The following is a 13,076-nucleotide window of genomic DNA, read 5'->3' as shown; positions in this document are numbered from 1 at the left end:
AAAAAGCAACTGATAAATTCAATTCTCCCAAAGTTAGGCCTATTAGCCTACATTTGATTGGGTAAGGGTGGTTTATGTGGGTTTAGTGGGTTAGAGGCAGGTTGGTTAGTTGAAGTAGCTGAATAGGATTAAATTATTTCAAGAAATAACAAACGACTAAACTTGTTTATCCCAGGGTTAAGTGGATTAACCTGCTGAAAGTTTGACGGGGGTGGTTTCTAGGGGGTGAAACACCCCTTAAACATATTAGTTTTTTAAATCCGGAAACACGTCAATTTAATTTTGGTATTTTCTCATTATCAGTGCGATTTTTAAATCACTCAAGCTGATTTACTATATTACATGTCGTAAAACAGTACAAAAAATAGTGTATTTATCCCTATTAAAAAGGGAGTTGCAACCCTTCGGTATAAATGTTATGTCCTTAAAAGCTACTTTTTATAAGAAATTTTTTAACGTTGAGTTTACTGAAAAATATTCATTTGATGCTGAGAAATATTAAAAAAACTGATTTTCGAGGTTGATTTCCAGGGTGGATTTCACTCCTTAAAATCCCTTATGGGCCGATAAAAAAAACACGTATCTAATTTTTTTTCAAGTACTACAACATATTCCAAAATCATTCAAATCGGTGAAGTCGGGTTGGGGTGGTTCCCTTGTTAGTCATATGTTTATTCATACAAGTATAACTAAAATAAATTTATTTATAACTCAACAATATTTATTTGAAATACATTTAAATAAATGAGACAGAAAGTACTGGAGTCCCTAGGGACCTTCCTCAATATAAAACCCTTCCTCAAAAATTATAAATAATTATTAACATTAATAATGATTAGTATGGAAAGGTTAACTCGGGGAATCAAGCCTCACAGATATTGTTAATAATAATTATTAACATTAATAATTATTATTAACAATAAAGAGTTAAGCCAAGCGATCAAAGCGTTACGGACCCCCCGCAGGGTATCCTGAATTTGCTATACTACTAACAAAGACCACTAGTTAGGCTATACTCACTTTATGTCCAATGCTGGCCAGCATGCCTTGCCGAGAGTAGAGGGAACTAGGAGGAAAGCATACTGCTTGCCCTTGTCACACTTACGAAGAATTAAATTAAAAAATTTGTTTGGGTACAAGTTTACCTTAACTCTATTAAATAATCCTCGTTATTTATTTCAAATTAGTTATTATATTTAAAAAAATAATGTCCTTTTAATTATTCTATTTAAGTCTGAATACTGTTGTTGAATCTGAATAATATATAAGTTACAACCTGTTTTTCGTATTGTGACAAGTAAATGTGTAAAAATGACTTTTTCGTTTTGTTTCAGCATTAAAATATCGACGACATTCCAAAGAACAGATATAAATCTTAAAAAAATGCTACCGTTAAGAAAAAAAATTCAAACTTTTTTTTACGAGTTTGTTATATTATAATAAGTTTTATTGGAGTCCTCAGATATTTATAAACATATCTCATTGTTAAAACTATAATTAACATACTTTCTTTGCGTCGTATATTCTGTGAAAAGCACGTAATATTGTAAATTAGGTTGATGAGTATCTAGTATGCTGAATAATATATTTAGAAAATTTTGCTTTCATGGTTGCGTTTGATCACCATATTTCAGAACAAGGGGAGTCCTTTATCTAGGTCAGAAAGATAATTGAAAAATAAAATGCTTCGAAAGTTCTGTTTTTTTCTATATTTTTTAAAAGAAAAATTTAAATATTAATTTTTGAATATGCAAAGGACTGGAAAGAATATCTAAAAATACATTGGATTAGGTACATTCGAGTAATAAAAATTTCCCGAACCTAATAGAGATACAACGTTAAAAACAAAGATCTCGAGCATACTATTTTGGTTGTTAAGGGGTATTATTGGATTTTCAAATAGAAAATATTGTTTTCTTGAATTAACAATTTTATTTATTAAGAAAACGGTAATTTGTATGTTCAAAAAACCTCAAACTGATTGGACTAGTTACGCATTTCTTACTTTTAAACGCTATAATGAAGTAACAAAATGATATGTGTTTGAAATCACACCGAGCGAAACACATCCTATTCATGTTTTCATTGAATGAGATCGGCTAATTTGCTAGAGCTCAGCGCTCATAATTGATTTTGATTTTTGCAATAGTGAATTAATAAGGTACAAAAAATTATATAAATTGTGACGGTAAACGTCAAATTAGCGCTGATAATATAACCTAATTGCTGCCTGCGAGGGCAGGACCTACCGGGGAGATGAAAAACGTAACGAAGGAATGCGGCGCGCGGGCAGACGGAACGCGCGCGATTGAAATCGAACGAGTGAAGCACTGGTCATCGTCACGCTCACCCGCAACTACGACGCCGATTACTGATATGTGAGCTAGAGATCGAGTCATAGAGTGAAGCATTGACCATCTTCACGTTCGTTCGCTCTTTCGTTTTCGCTACTACCGATCTACGTGCCGCCAACACCGAAAACCCACGGAGATCATCCGTGCCATTGATCCAGGAGAGTGATCGCAGTTGACGAGGTGCTGTGTGCCTGCGCAAGGAGAGACCTGAGCCGGCGGAGAAACGCCGCCCTCCACGAGACCGTCAGAGTGTGTGAGGCTTCGCCATCGAGGGCGAAGCCGCGTGTGCGCGTATTCGTGACCCGCGAGGCTAACAATAACTGTCCTCTCGCAGAGTGTGATTCTATCGTTTCCTTCGAACGTCTGCAATATCAAGGTAAGGTGGCCAGCTTAATCTCGCGATCGCGGTTGCATGATTAACAACCGATTTATCATATTCGAAACGTGCATGTAACGGCTCCAATAACGAAGAGGAGCGAGCGTCCCGACAATACGGGTTGTCGAAGAGCGAGCGTCGATGTAAACAAACGCGCGGGCCGACCTTATGTAGCATTTAAGTGATAATAAAAGGTTCTGTTCGTGTTACTAACAAGTGTTTTCGACTCGCTTACTTCTTTTTGCTTCCACTCACTTTCTTATAGGTTAATTAGAATTACTGGTTGACTGACGCCTGTCTCCCCATGCTCTCCGGATTGTGTTTTGAGCATAAATGATTACATTCGCCCTTTCAAGAAAATCGCGCGAATAAAAATAATTAAACGGTGTTACCCCGTTACAAAATATTTTCAATTAATACAAAATTACAGAATCCTGATGGGATGATCAAGTTTTTAATTATTATAAAGTTATAACTAAATTAATTGACTACGAAATTTTTCAATAGAAGGCAACGCTGTCTCAGTTAGACTATTTAAATTTTGAAATAAAATTAGTATGAAAAAATTTTTTTTTTTTATGTAAATTGGTTTGATCTTCAGTATATTTATCTTCTTCAAATTCTCTGTACGATATCTAGTTGCAATAAGTAAGACGGTAACTTACTCTAGAAGTGAGGGCATAAATCGAAAGCTAATCCGCCTGTTTGCAACTTCTTTTGTGAAAGATTTGTAGCACTTCTTGGTTTTAACAGAGATTTTTCACTTAGGAATTTTGAATTAGTAGTAATTTCTGTTATAATAAAATGAGAGTCATAGCCTGTAAAATTATGAAATACTACTGGTATAAAAGCAGCATTTTATAACTTAAATTATACCGATTTCAATTATGAGGTACACCTCTAAAATTCCCTGTTAAATAACAATAATCTCGAACTTTTTTTTCTTTCTGTTGGAAATTTTGATTACAAATGCGATAAACCCATTCCTGTAGCATTATCATACGCTTCTTGTAATTAACCTAGTAATGATTTTAATTTTTTAAGAAACCATAATACTGGCGATTAGTCTTTATTGAACTTTTTTCTATAAAATTTATACGTAGACTTACCATCGTTATAACAACATTTTACATATAATCCTACACTAGCGGCTCCACGATCTTGAAAAGTGTATCTTACAACATCGGGTTTTCTATTCGAATCTCGTACAGGTTTAAATAAACATTCAAAATCAGCCTACATGACAAATGGAACCTCCTCTTTACGCTTGTAATTTTTAAATTTGAGATTTTAGATCATCAGATAGATTAATCCGACACTTATTTAATTAATAGTCAACTTTATGAGATTTAAAATTTTGCTCCACAGTAAAATAGTTAAGACAGCGTTCAAGGATAAATTTTTTCTGTATGTTCAGTAATTTCATCACGCATAAGAGCAGATGAATTTTCAATCCATAGATAGAATTTTAATGTGAAATTTTCATCATCTTTTTGTATACAAGGTCTGTTATTGTTATATTCATGAATATATTCATTCTGTATTAAGAGGCAATTGATGTATGTGACGAGGGAGAAGGTGACCGATAAATGATTTAATTTGCTGCGGCCTCAACTGCCATCGGCAGCACAGTCAGCTAATCGTTGCAGCTTTATTTTTGTAATTGGGCGCTAGCTACCGTCCTCGCGTTAGGAGGGCGGATAGCGCTGTAGATCGGCTGGTCCTGATCGCTGAATGTCGGGTCGCTGAATGTCGGGCCGCTGGTTCTCTCCTTCTCGCACTGGCCTTGTTGGCCACCTATAAGTGTGACAAAAAGGGGGCCCGAAGACCTAATATACCCGCGAGAAGAAGTGCGGGTGGCAGCTACTCAAAAATATATCGGGGCAGAGATTCTCTTCAGAAGCGGGTATTCGGAGCGGCGTTTCGAAGCGCCGTATCAGCAATTCGGAAACGGTGAAGAGTGGTAAGGGGGGCTCAATCTCTCGTGCACACGAAATGACGTCTCAGCGTCAGCCGGTTTCTGGTAATCCGACCACGTTAGCTACGGGGGAATGCGGAGTCTTGACAAGGTTGTCAGAGATAAAACTTTATTAACAAGAATTATCTTTTATTAAACAAATGGTCAATTTCGCCGGTCAGCCCGAAGACGATTCTCCGGTTAGCAATGGTGTCTACCCACAACGGTCTATCTAATGTCCGGATTCTACTGAATTTAGCGAGTGGCTCACCACAACGCGATCGCGATCTGATTTTGCGATGAGCGCGGTTTGTGTTGGAAATCGATGGGAAAGCGAAGGGAATTGCAGGAAGATTATAATAAAACAATGGCCACGGAATGGTTTGGCGGCACTCCCATTAATGCGCGGATAAATTGGCGATCGCGCGAAGGTCAGGCGACACTCCCCTTAATGCGCGGGTAATTTCGGTGATCACGCGAAAGTCAGGTGCATTCCCGTTAATGCGTGGATAGATTGGTGATCGCGTAAAGGTCTGGCAATACTGGTCGGTTGACGGCGGTTAGGTTAGCGGACGAGCGTGAAATAAAGAAAAGGAAGAAAAGGAGGTACTCACTCTTGATTGCCCGCCTACTGCTACCATTTTGTCCGGTCCCTGAGAATTTGCTACTGCTTCTGATTGCTTGCTGTGGATTTGCTATTTGATGCTACTTTCCTTTGTCCTTTGTCTGATCATTGCATTATACTGCTCACTTGCGTACCGACTCATCAAATTGCTCCGCTGCTACTGCTGCGGCGTCTCGCGGCATCGCATAGCTTCTCTTCGATTACTTCTCCTTACAATCCCGGGTTTTTATCTCATTGGTCTAAATTGTTGCTAAGCCGATTATCAGCGCCGTCTATATTAGTATTTTAGCTCGCGCATGTTATTACTGGTCGGGTCTTGGCGCCTCATTTCCTTATTTGTCTGTTAGATAGCGTCAGTTTTACCTTATTCATCAATCTACCCCTATCTTACCAATGGGTCGGTCTAGTCGCGTGCGTTGATCATTTCGCGTCGTTATCACCTATCTTTTACGCGCACACGCTCGTTAGCCCTACCGATCTCCCCTACATGAGTATCAGTATCGTCTATCTCGCTTACATGCACGATCTACGCTATCCCTCCGATCGCTCTCCTATCGGTCATCTCACTCGCACTCATACGCTCAGTTGTCCCTCTCTCGGTCTAGCTCACTTCCTATCAGTTGTCTCACTCGCACTCATACGCCTGGTTGCCCTTCTCTCGGTCTAGCTCAAGCGCGTTGCAACATGGCCGCCGCTCGGCTTCTGCGTTAACATCGCTGTTCTTGTTGCTCCTTGGGGCGCGTGAGGGCAATCGTGCGTGTGTGCGTGTTTCCGACAGTCCTTCGGGTGTGCTAATTGGACGGCCAGTGGTGTTAGTATATATGTGTGGTGCTCTACTTGTTTTAACCAGCAGAATCAGCTGATCTCGGCTATGACCTTTTTCGTCGTCTGGCTTGCTGGGGGAGTGTCACTCCGGATTGCTGTGTGTGATAAGGATCCGGGAGTGTAAGGATCGTGCATATTGATTTGGGCGGATCCTGAGAGGTGTTTTTTTGCGAAGTCTCGGGGCTAATCGTATGCTCTTATGTAAGTTAACGGCATCAGCTGATCGGACATCCGCGTCCTCTTGTCGGAAGAGGATTTTTCGTCAGCCGTGTAGGTCGGGCTTTTTGCGTGATGACGCATCATCACACGTGTTAACTTGTTTTAAACTTGTTTCATAACATGGCGAGACTTTATATTGTACTGTAACAGGCTGTCATTTAGTCGGTAATCTCCTAAAAGTGCCCGTACTCTAACTATATGAAGCCTTGTTATCTATGCGCTCGATGCGCATTAACCTACCTTGCCTAGGAGTGCGCCTGCGCAGAGTCTCTTCAAAGTTCCGAGTTGGGTTCCCCCAACTCGCCACTTGGCGGCGCTGTCGCCGCTTGCTCGTAGCGCTCGTGCGGCCGCTATCGGAACCTAAATTGAGGATTCCCGCCTAACGTTTCGCACACTTCGTGCTGCGTTACCGGCGAATTCGAATACCAATGTAAACAATGCGAGGCGCGACCTTCGGACAAGGGAATGACGAAATAACGACTAATAAATTCGTTTATACGGAACAAAGGGTGATTTATTCACTCAAATCAATTACACGGAGGGTATGCCGAGAGTCTCACGCACGCACGCGTGAATGACAACACGCTTTTTGAGAGAGAGAGAAGAAACCGCGATGCCGCGGACTACCTGCTCGCACGCAAAACAATACGCTCCTCGCGCTCGCTGCGCGGATTCGCACGCAAAATCGTGATCACAATTGACAAAAGGGGAAGGTGCACCTACCGCAATACCGCAGGGGATACGGTGGCCAACCGTATCCAAAAGACGAGGGCTGAAACGCCGCTACTCTGCTCTGCCTCTGAAGCTGTTGCCGGTGTTGTTGTTGCCGCTACTCCTGCTGCTGTTATTGCTGTTGCTGCAGTTGCTGTTGCAGTTGCAGCTGCTACTATCACTGCTGCTGCTGCTGCTGCTGCTACCGCTGCACCTCACCCACACACGCTCACCAAGAACAATGTCAATGTCCAAACGAAAACGAACGGCACGGAGAATATGGAGGTTAGGCACACGGGATGACTGAGTGACACAGTCGTACTGGCGCTCGGAGCCTCCCCTTCCGGTCGTTGCCCCTTACGCGCTCTCTCTCTCTCGCGAACCGAACGCGGCTCACCTCGCTTAACCGCTAATTACACGCGCGAGTCAAACGATTTTCGGTAATCGTTGCAGCCCCCTCCTAGCTTCGAACTACCGGATCGAACTACCCTATTGACTCGCGCCCCAAGGATAGGATTGGAAAAGGAGAGAAATCAATATCAACTATCCTCAATTTACACATTTTATTGGCCCATCCCGGGCCACCAATGCCCCCCCGTCACCTGCCGGAGCCCCCTGGCGCCTTATGTCTGGGGTAGCGCCAGTGCTCCGCCTTGTTGGGGCACTTTGATGTTGTGGTGATGCCGGGATGGCCGCAAATGTAGCAGCCCCGGCCCGGTCTCCTGGTGAGGCTGGGCTCCGCCCCGTGGCCCTGGCTTCCGGACGGTTGTTGGGGCGGCGTGGCTGCTGACGCCGGGGCGGCGATGAAGGTAACGCCGCCCACCGTGGCGGATGTGCGTCCCCCTACGGTTCGCACCACCACGGTCGGGTCGGAAACCGACCCGTCCACTCGGACCACAAACTCCTGTCCGGCGCCGGGGGCCCCCGAGACCCTCTTCGGTTGGGTCTTTGTCGGGGGCTTGGCCGGAGCCCTGGCCGCGTCCCTATTTGTCGGGGCCGCCGGCGGCAACACTGCCGGCGGGCCCGCGGCCTCTGGGGACTCCAGCCCCCGGTCGACGTGCAGGAGGGCCTCACCGTAGGCCCTCTGCCGCCGGACTACCGGAGCCCATTCCCCCAGCAGTTCCTGGGCACCTCGGAAGTCGAGGAACTCTCCCAGGTGCGCGTGCACCTGGCGCTGGAGTTCCCCGACGAACTCCCAGGCGTTCTCGAGCTCCTGGAGGCCCAATCTCACGTGCCTCCAGGTGTTCTCGAGACCTACCTGCTGGGGGACTCGTGGGTGGGTGCAGACCCAGTGCTGACGGCCGCAGGCCTCCCTTGGCCCGGGGCACTGGGTCGAGCTCTCCACGGTGGCCGTGCTCGACCCTTGGGTCTGCACACCCTGGTCCGTAGTGGACTGAGACCGACGGCCCTCTTCGGATGGACCGTCGGTCTGGGTGGATGCTTCCCGGGTTGTAGGCCTCGAGGTTTGGGCCCTCATGCCTTCCCGGAGGAAGTCATCCACCCGCTGACGTGAGCGGCCCTCTCGAGCGGTCGCCTCGACCTGGGCCCGGACGAATCTTCTTAGATCGCCAATCAGCCGATCGGCGCCCGGGCCCAACCCCAGGTCGAGCAGCAGCTGGGTGGCCGTCTCGAGGGCCTCCTCACTGATGACCAGCTTCCTCTCCATCTGTAAAAGAGAAGAAGTGGGGTCAAGGGATTTCTCAGGCTCAGCCCTTAACCTACCCGTCGCCGTGTAACGCTCGACGCTATTCTTTACGAGGACGTCCCGGTCCCCGGCGCTTTCCTCGAGAACATGGCCCATTTGCGGGGGCAGCTGGCAGCACCACCTTCCGCACGTGCTGAGCGGTTTTACGTGGCCTGCCCCTTCCCCTTACCGCATTGCCATCCAGGTCGTCTCTACCTGGTTCCCGAGGTTCGCGCGTGGGGTCCTTGCGCGGCCTTCCTCGACCTCGCTTAACCGGCGCCTCGGTCGGTACTTCCGGAGCCGCCGCGGGTTTCTCACGCTCGTTCGAGGGGGCTGCATTCGCGACGCGCTCGCGTATCGGATCCTCGCTGGATTCCTCGATCTTCGCTGGCGGGTCACCTACGCCCTCCTCTTCGTCCAACGGTGCTGAGTCTCCGCCTCCTGGTTCCTCGTCGTCCTCATCAGAGTATGGACCGAAATAGGGCTTGAGATCCTTGGCGTGGATCAGCTCAGGCAACTCTTACTGCTGGTTACCTAGGCGGTAGGTATTCGTCCCACATACCTCCAGAATCACGTAGGGACCAGCATACTTCGGTGCCAACTTCGCCGAAATGCCCTGAGCTGCGGAAGACAAGATGCGGTTCCGCTTCCACACCCAGTCCCCAACCCTAAAGTCGGCCTGACGTCTCCTCCGATTGTAGTAGACCGCCTGACGAGCCGCCTCCTCCCTAGACTTAGAGCCAGCGCGTTCCCACAAGTTTGGTAACTGGCGCATGTGCTCTCCCCATTCGGTCAGTTCTTGGCCCTCGGACGCTTCCCGAGCCAACCGATCCTGGGCCCTTCTAAAGGTCGAGGGGGGAGTGGGCTGTCTACCGAAGAGCAGCATGGCCGGGCTATACCCTGTCGCGCTGTGAGTTGCCGAGTTCAACGCAAAGTTGAACTCAGGCAGGTGCTCGTCCCAGCTCTTATGGTCCCGCTCCACATACGATATGAGCATGGCCTTGAGGGTTCGGTTCACTCGCTCCGTGGGGTTTGCCTGGGGATGGTAAACTGGGGTAAGGGCGCGCTGGATGCCGTTCCTTGACAGGTAGGCATCGACCTCTTGATTTTTAAATTCGGTCCCGTTGTCCGAAAGAAAAATCTCTGGCGCCCCAAACCTGGTGACCACCCTCTCGTGCAATTCCCGTACGATGGTCCTTCCGTTGGCCTTGCGCACGGGCACGCACTCCACCCACCGAGTGAACAGGTCTAAAAAGACCAAAATATACTCGAACCCTCGTGAGCTCTTTGGGAAGGGGCCAGTGATGTCACTGGCCACCACCTGCCAGGGTCGCGAGACCTCTCGACGACCCATCAGCCCGCAAGGCGGCCTTTGCTCTGCCTTGCATTGCTGACATACCGGGCAACTCCGCACGTACTCTCTGACCTGATCGTACATCTTTGGCCAGAAATACAGGTGCCTAGCCCGGGAGAACGTTCGTTCTCTCCCCTGGTGTCCCGCTGCTGGCGCATCGTGCACCTCCTCAAGTACTTGATGCCTCTTCTCGGCAGGAACCACTAGCTTCCAGGCTTCCTCGTTGTCGATGGACCCTTCGCTCTCCTCAGTTGGATGGTAATGGTACAGTCTCCCACCCACTACCTTCCAGGTAGGCTGAGAATGTGGGTCCTGGCATACCTCCCTGTATCTCTGAAGGTACCAGGCATCGGCAGTTTCCGGCAGATGAGTCATGGCACCCACTTCTACCACCCCCTCCTCATAGGCCCTAGATAAAGCGTCTGGCACCACGTTGAGGTCTCCTTTTCGATACTCTATATCGAACCCGTGCCCTTGTAATGCTAACGCCCAACGCGCTAGCCTTCCTGTAGGATTCCTCATACTGTGGAGCCACTTAAGGCAACTATGATCGGTGATGACTTTGAAGTGGTGCCCCTCAACATAGGGCCGGAACTTCCCGATAGCCCATACAACTGCCAGGCATTCTCTTTCGGAGACTGTATAATTCCTCTCCGCACTGTTTAAGGAGCGACTGGCGTACTCGATTACGCGCTCCTGTCCATCGACTTCTTGCGTCAATACCGCGCCTATCCCACTATCGCTCGCATCCGTTTGTAGCACGAACTGCGCGTTGGGATCTGGCGACTGCAAGATCGGTGCCGAGACCATTGCGTCTCGCAACCTTCCGAAAGCCTGTTCCTGTTCCTGCTGCCAAGCAAACGGGATGCTCTTCTTCGTCAGGCGGTTTATCGGTTCAGCGATTGTTGCGAAGTCGGGTATGAAGCGACGATACCACGACATCATCCCCATGAATCGCTTCACCTGTCTGATCGTCCGTGGTACTGGGTACTCCATGATGGGCTTGATCTTCTCTGGATCTGGCCTTACCCCTTCACGGTTCACCAGGACCCCCAGGTACTTGACTTCCGACTTACCGAAGTGGCTTTTGGTCTTATTCACAGTGAGGCCCGCACCCAGGATTCGTTGTAAAACCAATCCCAGGTGTCGCTTATGCTCCTCAAAAGACGGCGAGATAATAATCACGTCGTCGAGGTACGCAAAAGCGAAAGGATCTAAATCCGGGCCAATCACTCTGTCCATCAACCTCTGGAAAGTCGCGCCGGCGTAGGACAATCCGAAGGGCATTCTCTTGAACTGAAAATGCCCCAGGCCGGGGACTGTAAACGCCGTAATTGGGCGCGACTCCTTTTTAAGAGGTATCTGGTGGTACGCGCTACTCAAGTCCAGTGTCGAGATGAACTTAGCATCTCTGATCCTTCGTAGGATGTCACTCATGAAGGGTGATGGGTAGGCGTCTGGCTTGGTTACTGCGTTTACCTTCTGGTAATTTACGCAGAACCGATATTTGCCGTCTGCCTTCTTAACCATCACCACTGGACTTGACCACCCGCTGGTTGCTGGTTCAATGACGTCGTTGTCCAGCATGGCCTTGACCAGCGCGTGCATTTCGTCTCGCACCCTGTCGGAGACCGGGTAGTATTTCTGTTTACAGAGTCGAGCGTCTCCGATGTCTATCTCATGCTCGACCCCCACAGCACAGCCTAAACACTCGCCTCCGTCTGGAATTAATCCATCGACGAGGCTAGCCACTTCTTGACGCTGTGCTTCCGTGGCTTCTACCAGGCCTACGGGTGCGAGGCACGACGTACCAGTGACGCTTGCCACTTCTAACGGTACCGCCACTTTGGCTTTCGCCAAGTACAGCTGGTCCGTGTCAGGGTTCAGGTTGGCGCTGAATTCCCTCACGAAATTCGCGCCGACGTAGCAGTCGTCAGACAGCAATGGCGTTATAGCGAGCCTTACATCTTTTGTGATTCCCCCTACTGTGAAGGGGAAAATCACATGACCCAAGGTGGGACATGGACGACCGTCAGCGAGCTTCGCCTCTCCCGCTCGCGTGACGTCCAGGCCCAGCCCCATATCGGATGCCAACCTAAGCCCGAGTTGACCCATTACCGTTGATGAGGCCCCGGTGTCGTAGAGTGCCCTTAATTTATAGGCACCTATTCCCACCTGAAGCCACCACCTGGTCTCATCCTCGGGTCTGTACCTGCGGGGAGCTTTCGCCGTCTCTCTCCCCTCTGTGGACGGGAGGCTTTCACGGCTCTTCTTGCCTTGGGCAGCCGCTACTCGCGTCGACGTGCTCTCGCCCGCAGGTGTCTGGGTCGCCGGCGTATCCTCCGGAGCGTCAGGTGGTCTCCTGGAGCTTTTGGGTCTGGTGGTCTCCTCTCCGGCCCACTCAAACCCCTGCTCCACCACCTGAATCCGGCCTCCGTACCCTTCGAGGATACAAAATGCCCGGTTACCCAGATCAGGCATCGGTTCGGTCGCTGTCGCTTCTAACGCCGCTGCACTGCTGGGTCTCGTGGGGTCCGATACCCCTGTCGAGACCTCCTTGAACCCTGAGGTCGTTGACGGGCCCCTGCCACGTTCAAACGACCTGCGACGAGAGGTCACCTTTACTGGGGACGCGGAGGGGACCCCCGTCCTCCGCTTCCCTGCCCGTTTCCCTTGTTGCAATCCGGGCAGTACCTTCTGGTAAAGCCCAGTTTGCCACAAGACGAGCACTTGATGGGTTGGGAGTAATCTATCTTCCTCCGCTGACCCTCTCGTCGCTGGCCAGGAGACCCTGGGGGGGTTTTATTCCTCCCCTTCTCTTGTGGCCGACCTCTCGGCCGCCTGGGAGAGTTAGCCTTCCTCTCTTTAAAGTACCGGTCCATATCGCGCCGCAGGGTCGCAATTTGCGACGACAGATCCTCAATGGGGTCTGTTGCCTGCGTTGCAGCGATGGTGGGCCGGTCCTCGGGTC

At 48.9% G+C, this 13,076-nt stretch overlaps 1 protein-coding gene across 2 annotated transcripts in view; it reads right to left on the bottom strand.

Annotated features, from left to right (window-relative positions):
- LOC131664157 (hepatocyte nuclear factor 4-alpha) overlaps positions 1 to 13,076 on the bottom strand; it is a 900,667-nt gene that overhangs the window by 618,133 nt on the left and 269,458 nt on the right. The window lies entirely within an intron of this gene.

This window comes from Phymastichus coffea, unplaced genomic scaffold, assembly GCF_024137745.1.
Source record: "Phymastichus coffea isolate CEN01 unplaced genomic scaffold, Cenicafe_Pcof_1.1 PCOF00041, whole genome shotgun sequence".
NCBI classification, from domain to species: Eukaryota; Metazoa; Arthropoda; class Insecta; order Hymenoptera; family Eulophidae; genus Phymastichus; species Phymastichus coffea.
This window is presented reverse-complemented; position numbering and strand designations above follow the sequence as displayed.